Below are 17,556 nucleotides of genomic sequence, written 5' to 3'. Positions count from 1 at the left end.
CCGATTCTCAAACTTCGGCGCTTCTTCTGCGTAGCTTTCCAAGACGGCCTCTTGCCCAGCTCAGAACGCTTTGGAAGTCTCAGAGTCGGCCTTTTCCCTAGCCTTCTTCGATTCCTCCAAGTCGGCTTCCAGCTTGGTAATTGCCTCCTGGGCTAACTTAAGCGCCTCCTCGCTAGCCTTTGCCTTTTCCTCGGCGGCAAGCCTTAACTGATCGAAATTTCTGGCTCGCTCGGCGTCCGAGTCGGCTGTGGCGCGTTCCACTGTCGCTTGCGCTGCCTCATCATCGACCCTTTGAGAGACCGCCATAACCTTTTTGTTCTATTTGTTTTCAATTTCAACTTTTAATAGGCCGATCTATTCTATAGCGTCGTGTTGACGGCGACCGATCTCGGCTATCCTGCCCACCGCTTATAAAACAAAGAAACAACAAACAAGTAAATAGAAATATTTACAAACGTACATGCGTGAAGACGGAAGATTGCAGATAAGACAAGTAACATACCGAAAGGGCCGACTAAGCGGCCAAAGCAATTAGCATCAGATCTGGCTCCACTTGAAATACGGCTCTGTCGACCAGCAGGGATATCGAGGAGGCCATGCTCAAGGCCATAACCGGGTCCCTCAAAGCCGAGGAGTCTGAGGAAATCAACATATTTCTGATCCTTGGTTGAATCGTGAATAGAAGGACCAAATCCAACTCCTCAACTTGGGGCCGTTTATCGCTTTGGTCCTCTTCGTACTCGGCCTCTCGATCGGCGGGGCGCTTCTCGCCCCTTTCTTTAACTCTGTTGGCCTACCCCACCTGCTCCATCTTGACCCTTTCAGGGTGAGCCATCTTTTCGGCAATAACTGGAGGAGTAGACTCAGCGACCGCAGTGGGTGGAGTTTCCGATCGAACGGCCTCGGCCCTCCGCCTGGCGGCCATCCTCTCAGTGTTTTTCTTTCACGCAAGTTGCTGAAGTGATTCCCCAGCCATATCCTCTGGGTAAGCGCCGGGAAAATCTCCTAAATTTGTAAAAATGTCCTCAAAGACGTCCCCTAGGCCGAATGTGGATGGAGGGTTGGACAAATTCAGTCCAGCCTCCTCATACGCCGAATTGAGGGCTTCGTCTACATCGGTTCCCAATTGGTCTAGGTCCTCGACGATCTGATCGGCTACTTGTTCTTCTGCGTGTTCCAAATCGGAGGCTTCTAAACCGATCTCCTTCAGATTTTAAAAGCTGGGGAAGATGAGGGCTGTAAGATGATCTTCGCCTCTTGGAACTGGTATATGGTCTGCTGCCGAAAACGTTGCGTAGGATGACGCGTAGCGCAAGAGAATATGGGCCGCCCTTTCTTGCTTCTGAAGATTTGGACGGCCAACGAATTGCGGAGCGGTTTTAATATCCGCAAGTACAGCGTCGTCGGCCGAAACTAACACTTTCTTCAACGCGTTGCCTGCGCAAAGAAAACAGTAAGTACATGAAAGGAGAGCTGAATACACATGCGAAAATATAAGCAACTAGAATGAGCTATACGGCCACCTGGATCGCCTTTTCGCCTTGGCATGGGATCCATGCGATCTTCACCTCACCGAATTCCCAGTTGCCTTGAACAACGACCATCACGTCGTCAACACGCTTGCCAAAACTGGCAAGCATGGTCACTAAATAATGATCAGTGTCCTTGGCCCGAAGAAAATAGCGTCCTAGACGGCCAGTGGACTTGGCTAAGACATAGCAATGCCGAATCGCAGGAATGCCTAAGTTAATCCTAAGACGACGGTTTAACTCTATGATCCCCATTACGATGCGAAAAAAATTCACGTTAGGCTGGGAAGGGATTAGGCCCCAATGTCTAAAGACGACTCTCAAAAATGGATTAAGCGGAAAACGGATGCCGCCTTCAACAATCAATAGGAGAGGAAAAATGATTATGCTCTCGTCAGTCCTTTGCATATCGGTGGTGCTGTCTTCCACAAGTGACAGATGAACGTTATCAGGGATGGAACAATGGCGTCGGAAGCTGGAAATCCGATCCGGAGAAAGAAGTGCTTTCAAATCTCTTGCCATCGTACTCAACCTAAGGGTTATGCAAAACTAATAGTAAACGAGAAAATGGTATTGGGAGTGAAAGAGAAGAGAACTTACAAGGAGCGGAAGCGATAATGAGAGACAGAAGAGAGCTGCAGAGGTCGCGAGGTGGAGGAGTTGTACTAGAAGGAGAACCAAAAAATCTTAGATATTCAAAGTATACATTCGAAGAGACAAAGTTTTAAACCACATTAAATGGAGGAAGCGTACGAATAGGCGGGAACTTGTAATGATGACTAGAAAACGTGTGCGTTCTGACACGCTTTGGAATGAGATTAACCGCCGAATTTTCGACTTTTCAAGATCAAAACCAAACACGAAGACTACATAGAGTTAGTGGGGTGTTCGGGGGGCAATTGTGGTACCCGAATAAATTCAGACGCGGATAGGCAGTGTATAATTTTCCAATCGGTGTATAGTATGCATTCGGCCCCGCCCCTGCCGTTTCAGATGCCGAATAAGTCGAGCAAGGGGGCGAGTGAATAAGTATATGACAGATCAAGAGCGGGCCCTACCTAGAAGACCAAGAGCGTATATAAATAGAAGAACAACAACCAAAGAGAGGTATGTGAGAACTAGTATGCTTAACTTAAGACACAAGCAATCTAGAGAGTATACATTGACTTAACCGTCGGAGTGCTAATTCCGGCACCCCTGACCGGAGTGTTCATTCCTTTTCAGGTGACTAGCTGAGGATCACGAGCGTCCCCCAGGATCTGAAGAGTATTTCCAAACCACTTCACCACATTGATGATGATAAAGGAGTTGGATATGTAATATCACTCCCATTATAAAAGGATGGAATCGTATATTTTGATCAGAAATTATCTTGTATAGAAATAACTGTTTTGGGCTATTAATGGAGGATAGTCTTAATTGTACCGTGGTGAATTTGGTTAGGGGGTGTGGTTATGTTTTATTATGTTAGCCTGTGTGTCCTTGGTAAAGGTCTAGAAACCCGCGCGATTAGGTGCAGATCCTTCCGATTAGTACCGGTAAAATGGCTTTGGTAGTGCTTATATAGCCTACTAGCAAACATGTACCTAGAGATTCCCAGTGTATTGTATCCATTGCCCTATTTTTTGTTATAGAAGGATTATTTTCATGAATCGAATTACAATCTGGCATTACATTGTTTTGAGATGGAAAACGAGGAATGTTTGACAAATGACATGCATGTGCATTCACCTTATAATTTTGCTAAGATTCATATACTGTGTTAGAATATCTCTATTGGGCTATGGCTCACCCTATGTAGAACACAACTTTCAGGTGATGATAATATGCCTCCACCAAAGATGTAGCTTGGGAGGACTTGGAACGTAAGGCTTCATTTTTCGTTTCTTGATGTAATTATTCTTCTTTAAGCCCAGGGCTTTACTTATATTGAGTTTAATCTCTTTTTGTTGTAACCAAGTATCGTCTTAAAAAGTTGTAGCCATTAAGGCATTTCATTATTTGGTTCTATTTCTCTTTTACTCTTGTATCCATGCCATATGTTGTAGATTCAAAATCTAGGATTGGTGAATATATATTGCATATATCATCTTTTGTAATGATCAACGCTATAATAAATAGAAGTTATGAGATTGTTAATCAATTGTAGCACTACTATGAGACGGATTAATGTTGATTATTTCGGGGTGTTACAATGTGTAGTGATGCATTGATATTCTAAACAATTATTTGACCACAGATCAAATGTTAAACAAATTCTTTCATTCAATTTTTAAAAAATGTTAAATAATTCAGTTTTAATATCCTTAAATTAAAAAAAAAAAAAAAAAAACCTGTTTCTAGTAGTATTTCTTGAAAAACCTTGATATTGAGGTGCAAAACTTCCATGAATCATTTCTAAAAAATTGGGACATTCGTCAGTAGTAAAAAGTTGTTCTTTTTTTTAATAATATAATTAACTATAGAATCTTGTGCACATACAAGATCATTTTAAAATGTTTGTAAATTACCAATTGATGAAACCACTAATTACATTTGAGTTCTAATATAAGGTTATTGACTTTATAAATCTCTTTGAGCATGCATTTTGTAACGAGTTGAATCAAATTAAATTTATACTTTAATCTCAGTTGGGGGATTTATTTTAAATTATTAAACTCCATTCATTTGGACCCAATTGATTGAATTGTGACCCATTAGTAACCATGTAATATTGTTATGGTTTTATTATTATTATTTAATTACCATAAAAGAGTTGTGAATATTTATGGTGTGTACTATTAAATGAAATATATTTTGTGGTGAGAAAATATTATATCCACTTTTGTCATTAAAGATGTTGAAATGTATTTTTAAATTTATATACATATATATATAGTTAGATCTTTGTTTAATTAGATATTTGTTTAGGAAATATCTATAAAAGTAACTAAAAGTATTTTTTATTCAACTTTTGAGAGTTTTTGGAGTTCTTGACGTGAGAAAGAAAAGAGAAAGGGTTCTAATGTTTGTTTTTCATGGGTTTGATCAAGTGTAAGTCATTTTTTACCCCTAGTGCTTTGGATCAAAACGTAGAGGGCGGAAAAAGTGTCGTTTGGCTCCAAAAAAATTTAATTTCTGTTGCCGAAAAATTTGAAAGCTTCTTGGCTCGAGGTAGGAATTTTTCCTACACTTCTTTATGTACTTTTACTTGATTATATAGAGCTTAGAGTTGTATATAATTTAATTAGAATTTTTGGAAATTTTGTGATTTATTTGCTTAGAAGGGAAATTTTGAGAAAAATAAAGAGTTGATGTCCAAATTGCGAAAGTGTAAACTTGGAATATGTTTATAAGGTTATGAAAGAGCTATGTTTTAAATTTGAACAAAAACAGATTTCGACTTGATTGGTTTTGAAATTTTTATCGGTTTGTGACCAAAAGAGCATTTTTAAAGAAAACAAAGGAATCACATTTAACTTTTGGAGTTTTTGATCAAAATAGGGTGTCGTAGTTGAATAATGCTTGGAGAATGAGTTCGGAAAGAAAATGATATTTTCTTAGGCATTAACGGTATTATTTTTCTTAATGTTTCTGTTGGAATAAAACCGACACTGTTAGAAATGGACCTTGAGAGGTTACTGGACGTGATTGTGATATGAAAACTAGTGTAGTTGTTCATATTTAATGAGATATGGAATAGATTGTATTTATCATAATTTTTGAAATTTAATTGTTTAAATATCTGTTTAGAAATATCTGTTTGGACTATCGGTGGAGGATAGCCGTGCTTGTTATAGAAAGGCATGAGACTTAGGTAAATCGAACCACATTTCTCATTCGTTGCATTGGGCAATGCATTACATTCATTTCATTGGAAATATATCTATTTTTGAGAAATGTTTGTAAATGTATCAATTTGCGAAAAGATGAATACTTGGTGTGTAATGACCCCAAAATGCGTAGAGGAAGTCATCCTTATTTAATTAGGGGTTAATGTGTTTTAATTCAACTATATCTATTGGAATTGAAGAACTATCTGTTGAGTTATGACGTTAAAACTGGAATTGACGACCTTTACTGTAATGATCTGAAATTTTTCTCTCTGCTCGAGCGGGGGAGTTGGCGCTTGAGCGGACTTTTGGGGTTTCCAGTAATTTTGCAGGTGGACTGAAATTCTGGGAGTGGTGATTTTTCGCTCGAGCGTAGAAATGGTCGCTCGAGCGAACATCTTTGTTGGTCTCCGCGCTCGAGCGCAAGGTTGGGCGCTCGAGCGGGTCTCTTGGTTAAGTTTGATTCTGAGGCATGTGGGCTCATTTTTGACATTCTTATTAGTGTATTTGGAATGTTCTTACCTTATTTTGGGATATTTTTTGAGGAGGTGGTATGATGGTAAAGTAAGATTGGACCAACGAATATAATTCGGATAGTTATTCTATGATCAGCCGTCATTCATTTGCCCTTTTCTTTTTCTACACTTTGACTATGGATGTGAGGTTAGAACCATTGGAAAGCTTATTTTCGGGACTTCAATTTGGACACAAGAACGACCTAAAACGGAGTCCGAATGGGAGAGTTATACTTGTTCAAAGTTTTGAAATCTGTGCTGGAAGCAGGTCCGCTCGAGCTGGAATAGGGACGCTCGAGCGGGTTTTGCGAGTCAGCAGCTTAAAAATGGAATTTTTGAGATCATTTCTCGCATTTTCTTTTCGCCTCTTCTTTCCTCTGTTTAGGACCGAAAAACCCTAGGTCCTTGATCTTCAATACCTTTCATTTCCCTTAGTTTTGATCAAGATGGATCAAGATCACCCAACAAGAAGTGAAGAAGCTTGAAGATTATTATGTTCTACCAATTGGAATTTCGAGATTTTGGAGGATTCTTCTCACTCTTGCTCCTTTGCTTGATTCTTGAGGTAGGGGTCTTTATTCCCTTTCAATATTTGCATTCATGGATGGATTTGTGGTATTTTGAGTATATAAATACAAAATCTATAGTTTTGAGCATATTATGTCCAACTTAGGATTTGGGGGTTTCGGATTTATAATGTTTGGGATGCAATTACGGGGTTAAGGTGATGGATTATGAACTTTAGACTTGTAATCAATGAGAAAATTGGAACAAGAAGTAATGGTTTGGGAAGTTTGGATTTTTCTTGAAACCCTTGATTTTTTTGAAACCCTAGGTTGATTAAGGATGATAACCAATGATTTGGCCCAAATTGAAAGTAGAATAATGAAATTGAGGTATTGAATTATACATGTTCAAGTTTAATTGGAATTTAGAAATGTTTGAAAATTATGTTTAAAATTTGTGAATGAACCTTGTTATGAACATGGTAATTCATGCTATAATGTGAGGGAAAATTGGGGAAATAATTTATTAATGACATGGATGATATGAACTTGGTTCTGGAATGTTGAAATGAGATTCAAGGGTTTATTTTGAATTATGTTGAATTGCAAGTGATGTTAATAACCTAAGTTGTGTTGACTAATAGTGCATTAAATGATGTTGTACTATGATGAATTATGTTTGAATTACGTGAATTGTGTAGGGTCAGCTACAGGGGCAGACCAAGCACCTGAACACTGTGAGTAGTAGTACAAAAATGTATATCTTATCTATCATTGATAATTATTATCACTAACCACTCTGTTCTTCGTAAGTGTTACACAAATATTTATGACGATTGGAAATCAGTGTGAATTTCTATGAATATGGAGAGATTTGCGTACATCGGTATCACTTTGGAACCCCTTTTGTTTTGTCAATAACAAGTATTAACCCTCTGTTATTTATCAGCGTATTACGTACTCTTTAAAGAATAAATGGAGCTTATGTTCATCCTTGAATAATGATATCTGTATGAGTCCAAGATTATTTTGTTGTGTTACGTATGGACCCGAGGTCGTTTAGAATCTACGATATGAAAACAAAGGCTTAACATCATTATGTAACCCACATTGGAATGTAAACTGTTCTGTCTTTGCTAAGTGTATTGCAATGACATGATATAACAAGAAATGCTCTATGTTCTGATATGTTACGGTTTGAATTAATGAACAGTTGTCCACAAATGTAAAGTATTTATGGCATCCGTAGCACACAGCCCTTAACCAAGGGTAATAATACCGTGGTTTAAATAATTAAATTACAAGTTTATGTACGTTACAAGTTTAAGTATGTTATAGATTTAAGCATATTTCTCAAAATAAATCATCTAATCATAATATGATGTAAATACAATCATACAACCTTTAAATTTTATTTTCGTATTTTTTTTACAAAATTAACAACACAAAATGATTTTTCCAAAATCAATCTCAAAATGCTAACATTCTTAACATTTCAACATAATTTTTCTTCCAAAAATTACCAAACAAAAATCTGAAAATTATATATATATATATATATGCAATACCTCTTAAAATGACATATTTTCTCAGAATAACCCTAACATAGCTTGAATGTAAAAATATGAAGAATGTCCATACCTCATATAATGAAGAAGAGCGGATCTAGAAGGCAAATCTTGCCCGATCATGAATCCGAGACTACCATTGTGAAGATCACGACGAGCTCTCCAACTTTCATTTACAACACTTTTGCAAAATCTCACTCTAAAGACTCTCATTTCAAGCTCAAAGACTGAGCAATAATGGTGAATATGGAGAGAGAGAGAGAGAGAGAGAGAGAGAGAGAGAGAGAGAGAGAGATGAGCTCTCTATTTAGTCCAGGAAAAGAAAAAATGAGGAGGAAGGAAATAGAGTGGTGTGGTGGACAATCCCATGTGGGTTGTCTTCCCAAGAGTGGTTTCTTTTCAAAAAAAAATAATTTAATTTTTGTAATAATACCTCAAAATTTTATAATATAAATTATAAAATGATATAATTTTTCTCACTACAAAATATAACATTTTGTATACCATAAAATATAATATTTTGCTCACCATGAAATATACACCCATTTTATACACTATAAAAATATACAAATTTTCACCATATGGTACACACCACAAATTCAACTTTCAAATATATATTATAACCATATATAATAAATAATTACAACTCCCAATATGGTCACTACTAATCACGTAATTAAAAATGACCAAACTGTTAAACATGAATCATAAACAAACTCAAATTAAATTGAATCCAAGCCATGGGTTTTGAATTAAATTCCCATCCATAAGCCAAACATGGCCCAATTATATACCAAAATAGACCCAACAATTCTATCCAAATCATGATCTAAACATTAAAAATTAAATAACAAATTCTGCTATAAATTAAACTAAACACCAATCAGTCCGTGAATTTTCATAAAATAAATATTCATCTTTAAATTCTGAAATTTTTATCCAACATGATAGACTCATATGGGAATAACATATAAAAATTTCATAATTTTCTGAAATCGGAAACTATTTTTAAAAAATACAAAACAGAACTGTTTTCGCACAGAATTTACACAGCACTCAAATTCGAAAATTTGCTCAATTAAATTATGCACTAGCTATTTAAAAATAAATAAATAAATAAATAAATAAATTGGGTCATTACACTTCTTAGCAAAGAGAGTCAGTGCTCCCCAATGTGATGTACTAGGGTGGATAAAACCATTATCTAATAATTTTTGGAGTTGAATCTTCAACTCACTCAACTCAACTAATGCAAACTGATATAGTGCCATAGAAGTTAGTTTCGTGAAAAGCACTAAATCAATAGAGAACTCTATCTCTCGGTGAGGTGGTAAACTACTAAGATCATCGAAAAGACATCTGAATATTCACAAACTACCCTTGGCAATTCAACTCGAATTTCATCACACTCATCAATCTGAAAGCTAGCAAAAAGACAACTAAACTCACTCTGCCCACGCGGATCATATACCGGGGATAGGACTCTATCCACCCGGTCCCCCAAGAAATAAAAACAATCCCCGCGTAAGGTACATACAGTAACCCTCTGACGGTGGCAATCTATAACAGCCCGGTATGACGATAACCAGTCCATACCCAAAATAATATCAAAACCAGTCATATCAAGCAAAACAAATGCAAATGAAAGTGGACGACCGGCGACCTCTATGTCACAACCCCGACACCCTTATTTCAAAATAACCTCACCATCAATAGGTAACTCTACACACATGGGAGATGCTAACTGTGTCAACTCCAACCCCAAAACTGATGCAAATGCAGATGAGATAAAAGAATAGGATGCACCCGTATCAATCAATACACTAGCAACTGAATTGAAAAACAAAAAGGTACATCTCCCTACAGAAGGAGCAGGTACAAGATCTGGCGCTGTGATAGCATATACCTGCCATGTTAGCCTCTGGTCTACCTGCTCACCCCTCGGAGCATAAGCCTGCTGCATAGATTGAGCCAAAGAGGCTCCCTGATTAGCCCTCGAGGCCTGTGCTGACTGTGCTAGCTGGTGACTCTGTGTCTGCCTTAAACCAGACGCACTAGGTGTGCCACCCAACTGTGGGCAAAACCTCTTCAGGTACCGCCTGACCACACTGATAACAAGTAGGTGGCTACCCTCTAACCTGACTCTGGCCCTGAGAACGAGCCGAAGATGAAGCCACTCGCTGCCCTCCTCCTTTCTGCGGGCAAGCTGGAGACTTGTGGCCCAACTAACCACACTTGAAACAAGTTACATCTCCCTGACCACCTCTTCCAAAACCCGAACTCGGCACTGGAAAGGTCGACCTCAACTGCACTCCCTAGGACTGTTGAGGGTTAGAACCTCTCTACCTCTTACCATCCCTCTGACTATCCTGACTCCTCCTAGAGCCCCTCATCCTCTCCTCCTTAGCCTGCATAATGGTCTTAAGATGGGCTATAGCCTCCACAAGGCGCCCATAGTCTCTAATCATGGGCCCAGCCACTCGAAACATAAGACCGGTCCTCAATCTCTTCTCAAACTCCAATCACTGGCGCTCCTCAGTTGCCACCAACTCCGGTGTAAACCTAGACAAGCTAGTAAATATGGCCTCAAACTCAGCCACAGGTGTATTCAACTGTTTAAGATGAGAAAACTGGTCCCTTAATTTCTCCCTTACTGTAGCAGGTAAGTACTTGTCCTGGAAGGCGTTGACAAAAGCCTCCCAAGTCCCTCTAATGCGCCCTCGCGAATACTTCCACCACTGACCCACGTCTCCCTTTAGCTAGAAGGATATCAAGGTCACTCTCAAACCCCCGCCTTCAATGCCGAGCATCTCAAACGTCTTCACCATCTGTTCTAGCCACTCATCAGCCTTCAGTGGCTCCTTGAGATCACCCAAAACTCGTCCGGATTCGACCAAAAGAACTCTCTCTTCAAAAAAGAAGGCCCTACCTCAGCTGCATGGGTCTGGACTTGATTCTCAGCCCTGAGACTGTCCATAGATTCCCTCAATACTCCTGCCATTTCACAAGCTAAAGCGTCCATGGCCTGCTGACCAATCGGATCGACCACGTTGGCCTGACTCATACCCTCCTCTTGTGCCAGAATATCATCCGGTATGGGCACATCATGCCTTCTAGGCCTACCACACCTACCTCTACCACGTCCACGTCTTAACATCCTAATGGAGGTAACAAACGAGATTAGCACATTTATAAATGTGCCGAAGCTAACTCACTCACGTCCTAATACGATGGGCAACAGTAAATCACTCTATATAAACACGTAATCACGTAAACATCTACGAATTTCATTTCTGGATAATGACCGTCCCGCGGCGTTGCTAGAGTTTCAGTCAAAAACGGCAGTGATCAAGTGTCATTCCAACAGGACTCCCAGAAACCCATGGACTCGATCAGCATCCTAGAAACTAAATCCCATACCCATATCATCATATAAGCATGTTATTACGTAAACATACAGTACATACTAACGTCTCAACCAAACGAGACAAACCCATTGTGGCACTAACCACTTCCCACGTACCCAAAGTATTCAAACCCGGTACGCTCTAATACCAAGTTGTAACGCCCTCAAAATATAACCATTGATATACACCCATAAGCACATATAAGTAACGGCATACATCAGAATAGAAGGTTCTTTCATTATATAAAGTTAATATTACAAAGAGTTTATACAAATAACTGCCCTTCGAGCTTTACCTTTCCAAGCCTTGACTTGGTTACAACAAAAGTGGGACTAGCCCTTACAATTTAAAGCCCTAGAATATACAAAACATAACAAAACAAGAAGCTCTTGCTTCCCGAAGATCCCTCCAATACTATTGTCATGGTAGAGGCATGTCATCATTACCTGAAAATGTTTTTCCCAAATAGAGTGAGCCACAGCCCAGTAGGAACAATCTAACACAATATATGTAATTTAACAAAGATATAAGTGCATATGCATGTACAATGCCAGGAATAAAACATTCATACTGTGTTTGCCATAGAGTATCAATTCCATATTCCAAATACATAGATCAATTTACATTACCTTCCAATGATCCAAATGAGACTACAACTTAATTATCTAACAATTTCACAATTAACACATAACACTTCCAATTGCCATTTTACGGATATTTTGTCCATGGGATCGGCACCCATGTATAGATTTCGGGACTTTTACCCAAGACACTCCGGCCAACTTAATTATAATGGATTTCATCCCCTCTCTCCTCCCAAACAAACATACATATGCAATGTATATAAACACATAATCACACATGGAGTACATCTCCCTTTCACTCTCAAATAAACATACATATACAATGTATTTACAACATGATCATATTCAATGATAAACAACCATGGGATAATTTCAATTCACCAAATCCACATGCAATTTTTATAACAATCAAAGTTATCCCCCACCTATAGCCCAATACAAATATATATTCTCAAGACAGATAATTTATTCAAATTTTCCAAAGATGAGACACATCATCTATTTCAGTACTTGTCCAATTCAAAGTTTACAACATCAATTTCATTTATTTATACAAAATAATTATAATACTCATTCTAGGGCAAACTCCCTCTTTTTTCCAAATCTCAACCAAGTATCAAAATCAACTATTTTGACATCATATAACATTATTTTCAAACCCCACAATCATTTTCCTTCTCGTTCACCAAAAGCCCTCTTTCTATTTTGTATCCAAACCCTAGGTTTTATTCAAAATACCACCAAAATCCACCATTGTTATGCAATCACAAATAACTAAGTTAAAAACTCATAACAAAGTGTAGAAAATCCCTACCTCAAAAGAGAAGACGAGCCAAGTAAGGGTGGAACCCCAAAAATGCTGAAGTCCAACTTTGATCGATTCAAAGAGAAAATCTTGAGGAGCTTTATCTTTTTAATGAAGGCTCAAGGGTGTAGAGATCAAAGGATCTGGGTCAAAATGTAGAGAGAGAGTATTTTAGAGAAAGAGGCTCTCAACTTTAGGGTTTTGGTTGAAAAGATATGAAAAAGTGATGTAAAAGTGATTTTTGCGATCTGATATACGAGCAGTCCGCTCGAGCAAAAGGTTTCACGCTCAAGCGTCAAACACAAAGATTTGTTCTGCTCGAGCGCAAGAAGAGGCCTGCTCGAGCGCAGAATACACACCTTCAGAACTTTTACAGACGACAGAGCAACCGCTTGAGCTCAAGAAGGTACGCTCGAGCTCACACCCGCTCAAGCATAGGAAACGTCGTTCGAGCGTGAAAAACATTCCTCCAGAACTTTTGCAGAAGTGTTGAGTACTAAGAGTTTGCAACTCCCGCTCGCACGCAAGAATGGCCGCTTAAGCGTAAGACCAAAAATCTAGGCAACACAAAGTTTGAAAACTAAGTAACCAACATGTTCCAAACACAACCACAACAACTCAAAGACCAATTTCAAAGGTATACAAGGGGAGAAAGAGATAGACAACAATATGAAAGCATTAAACCTGAGCCCGGAACGTCACAAGAGTCGGGTAAAAATTGGGATCGCTATAGAAGAGGTAGTTTCACAGAGAGTAAAGGAGAAAAATGAGTGAGAGAGGAGAGAGAGAGAGAGAGAGAGAGAGTTAAGATACATAGATATAATATAACCCTAAACACATGTATATATATACAGGGAGGGTTTGGGGAAATTTTGGGGCGTGGCCGGGGCAGGGGAACTTATCACCGTCCCTGTATTTTTCAATACTTGCCCGGCTTTATGGGAAATAATTTCTGGGAAAAATCCTATTTATCGGGGCGGGGCGGGGCGGTCCAGGTCCCCATCGGGGCGGGTTCAAATTGCCACCTCTAGCACAAGCCCTTGGGCCATAATTTTGAAGCTTGGCCCAGCCCGCCTAGCCCGGCCCATCGACTCGCTTAAGGCCCACTCAAGGCTCGGCCCGTCCAACCCACTCGAGGCCTAGTGCCTTTTTTAGTGGAAAATAATAAAATTTTGGTAGAAAATATTTATAAAAAAAAAACAAAAAAAAAAGTCAGGCCTGCTCAAGCCCGACCCAAGCCCGAGGCCCAGCCTACCAACCCGCCTAAGGTCCGAATACCCCTGGGCCTAGGGCTAGACCTGGGCCTAATTTTTTGACCCGTGGGCCGGCCCCGACCGGCCCGAATTTTGGCGGGAGCCCGCGTGGCCCGACATAAGTCGGGCCAGGCCAGATTTACACCCTTACCTGTGGGGGTTGGAGGGGGGACACAAATGGAAGGATAAGGGGGATATGGAATTAGGTAGTGAAATGACCATTTTGACCCTCTATTATTTAATTATGTATTATATTTAGTAAAATTCAATAAAATTTAAATGTCTCAATTTAAAAATGAAATTATTTTATTTAATTTTATTGATGTTTTATTCATTTAATTTTTTATAGATATTTTATTGATGTTTTATTTTAAAATTTTATTTATATTTTATTTAATTTCATTATTTATATTTTAATAGATGTGTTATTTAATTATTATTATTATTTAAAATAAATTTGTTTAAAATTTTAATTAAAAATAAAATATATTTTTATTGATATTTTATTTATTTAATTTAAAAAAATAATTTTATTTACTTGTGTAAAAAATAAAATAAAATAAATTTTTATTTAATCTAGCTAAAAATAATTAAAATATTAAAGATATGTATAATATTGTTATTACTTAGTAAATAATTGAAAAGGGTAAAATAGTCATTTGAACATTTATCATTCTCCATAATATCCCAAACAAACCTAGGATTCATATCATATCCAACTAAATAATAATTTTCTGACATCTAATCTCATAACTAAACAAATATGAGATATATATCCTATCTAACCAAGTAATCACATGACTATGAATCTTAAAATTATAATTCAATGAATTTTAATCCTTCTATTCAGTCCGTCCAAACAAACACAGGCGAAGTTGTGTTGAACAATGAACACCATAGAAATTCAACTAACTCAACTTGACAGCTTTGTCAAACACTGTTTAAAGATGTAATCGTAAAATTGAAAATGTATTAGGGATTAAAAAAGAATGTTATCTTTAGTTTGTTTTCTTAAAAATACTATTAGATGAGTTTTTATTTTTATTTTTTTTCATATTTTACTCATTTAAAAAAAATAGAGAGATTTATTAGAAAATTATTTTTCAAGTGTTTGTATTCCAATTAGGCCATAAGATATTCTTTTATTTCACTAAGTCCTACTATTTAGACATTTGATCCATCAAATCTTAATTCTTATATTTAAGGTATTTTATGGACAATTTTACCCTTGCAAATGTTTTTTGAATGGTTAACAATTTGGTGATTTGAATATTCATGTTTTACAAGGTGAATATTCACATTAATGTGTAAATGTTTACATTGACGTGTTAACATTCACATTGATGATGTGAACATTTACATTGACTGTGTGAACATTTACATTGACGGTATGAATATTCACGTCACAAAATATTCAAACTACCAATGTGAATATTATTATTATGGATATTTTGGTAACTATTTTACTCATAGGATTTATTGAAACATAAGAAAATAATGTGAATTACATGAAACATGAGTAGATGAAAAGAGATTTATGAAAAAGTATCCAAAAGTTTACTTCTTCTTCTTTTATTTTTTATTTTTTATGCAACTAATCTAGATGATTTTAAGAAGTTAAAAAAAAGACTAAAATATATTCTAAAGAGATTGCTAAAAATATAATTAAAAGATCCCAAACAAAAAAATTGTGTTTTTCAGACTCGTTTTATTTCGTTTTTAATAATTTTTTTCATATTTTACTTAATTTAAAAATAAAAATAAAAAAATCTAAAATATGTGCATTTAAAAAGTAAAAAAATAATTAAAATATAAAAAAATGGAATAAAGATAAATAAAAACACATTTAAAAATAGGTTTTAAAAAATTAGCAAGGGCTCTTTTGGGAAGAGCCAAAAAAGTCAAAAATCAATTTTTAACACATTCTATCATCCCTCATATTTTTTACACATATTTTAAAAAAAAATTAAAAAAATCAAAAAATCAATTTTTTAACCATCTTCCTTTAACAAGTTTTAAATCAAACAGAGTCTTGAAATGGAGTATTACGTGGCCTTTTTGGGATTGAAAATTATTCACTCTTTTTATTTTTATTTTAGGATAAATTATAAACACATCCCTTGAGGTATATTTAAATTACAAATTACTCCTGTTGTTCTAGAAATTAAATTATGCCTCCTAAAGTTTCTAATTTCATAACAAATAGATTATTTTATTAATAAATCATTAAGTTAATTAATAATTTTTAGTAATGTTAAAATTTTATTTCAATTAATAATTCAGATAATTTTATTATTGTATAGGTGAACAGTTAGAAATTTTAATCGGTTAAATAAAAAATTCTGACAGAGAGATATTTGTAATTTTTCAAATCACATGAAATAATTCTTATTTTAAACAAATCTCATAAGATATATTTGTAATTTACCGTTTATTTTATTTTTATTTTTATTTTTTTGGGAATGGTTTGTTGACCCACGTGGGTAAACAAAATATAATTTTTTATTGATGGCAAAATGGGAAACACCTAATACACATCCTTCAAAAGATATATATTATATGTATCTTATAATTTTAAAAAATGATATAAATTTATACTTTTTGAGTCATAATTAAAAAATTTATGAGTTGTAACTAAAATTATATCATAATTAAATAATAAAATTGGTCATAACTAAATAATAAAATGATATAATTAGGAGTGCATATGGTACAACCTTTTTAAAAATGTGTATATTAGAATTTTCCTAAAATAATATATATTTGGGAAAAATTACAAAAAGAAAAGGAGTTTGACATTTGTAACAAATAAATTTTTAATTTTGTTAATTTAAACTCTAATTTTTTTTATATATTTTCAATTTAAATCATTTACAGATTTCTGTTAAACAAAATAGTGAAAAAATAGATATTTCAATCATTAAATTAAATGAAATTAGTATTTTAGATATTTTATGTATATTTACATTGAGTTTAACTAAAAAAAATTTTTTTGTTTATTTTACTTAACAAAAATAGATTGATGATTTAAATTGAAAACAAATCAAAATTGTAATTCAAATTGACAAAATTAAAAATTCAGATTTTCTTTTATTAAACTATTCAAGCCCTGTAAAAAAAAAAAAAAATTGTAATTGTCCATATATAATTTATGGAAAACATTTGGCGTCCCTAAATTTTTTTTACAATTCTACCTACAATGACATAGCAAAACAAGTATTAACTTTTGATTTATTATACACTTAGGCCATGTTTGTTTGGGCGGACTGGATTAGCATTCCCATGACTAATAATCCTAGGATTACGAATCCGTTGGATTATATATCCTATCTTAACTAATAGTCAAGTTTAAAATAATTAGTCCGTACTACAATTGTTTAACCAAATATCGGATTAATAATTTTATTGGACTATTAATCCAATCCCAAGCTCATATCCACCCAAACAAACATGACCTTAATGATTGAGAACACATTCCCTTGCCACATAATTATAAATAAATTTATAGATCAAATGTGTTTGTCTTTAACATTATTCATAATTTATTCAAAAAATGAATTCACTCTTTAGAAGTTTG

This window comes from Camellia sinensis, chromosome 7 (genome assembly GCF_055761805.1).
Source record: "Camellia sinensis isolate YWXY chromosome 7, ASM5576180v1, whole genome shotgun sequence".
NCBI lineage: Eukaryota > Viridiplantae > Streptophyta > Magnoliopsida > Ericales > Theaceae > Camellia > Camellia sinensis.
The sequence above is the reverse complement of the archived record's forward strand: the minus strand, read 5'-3'. Positions refer to the sequence as shown.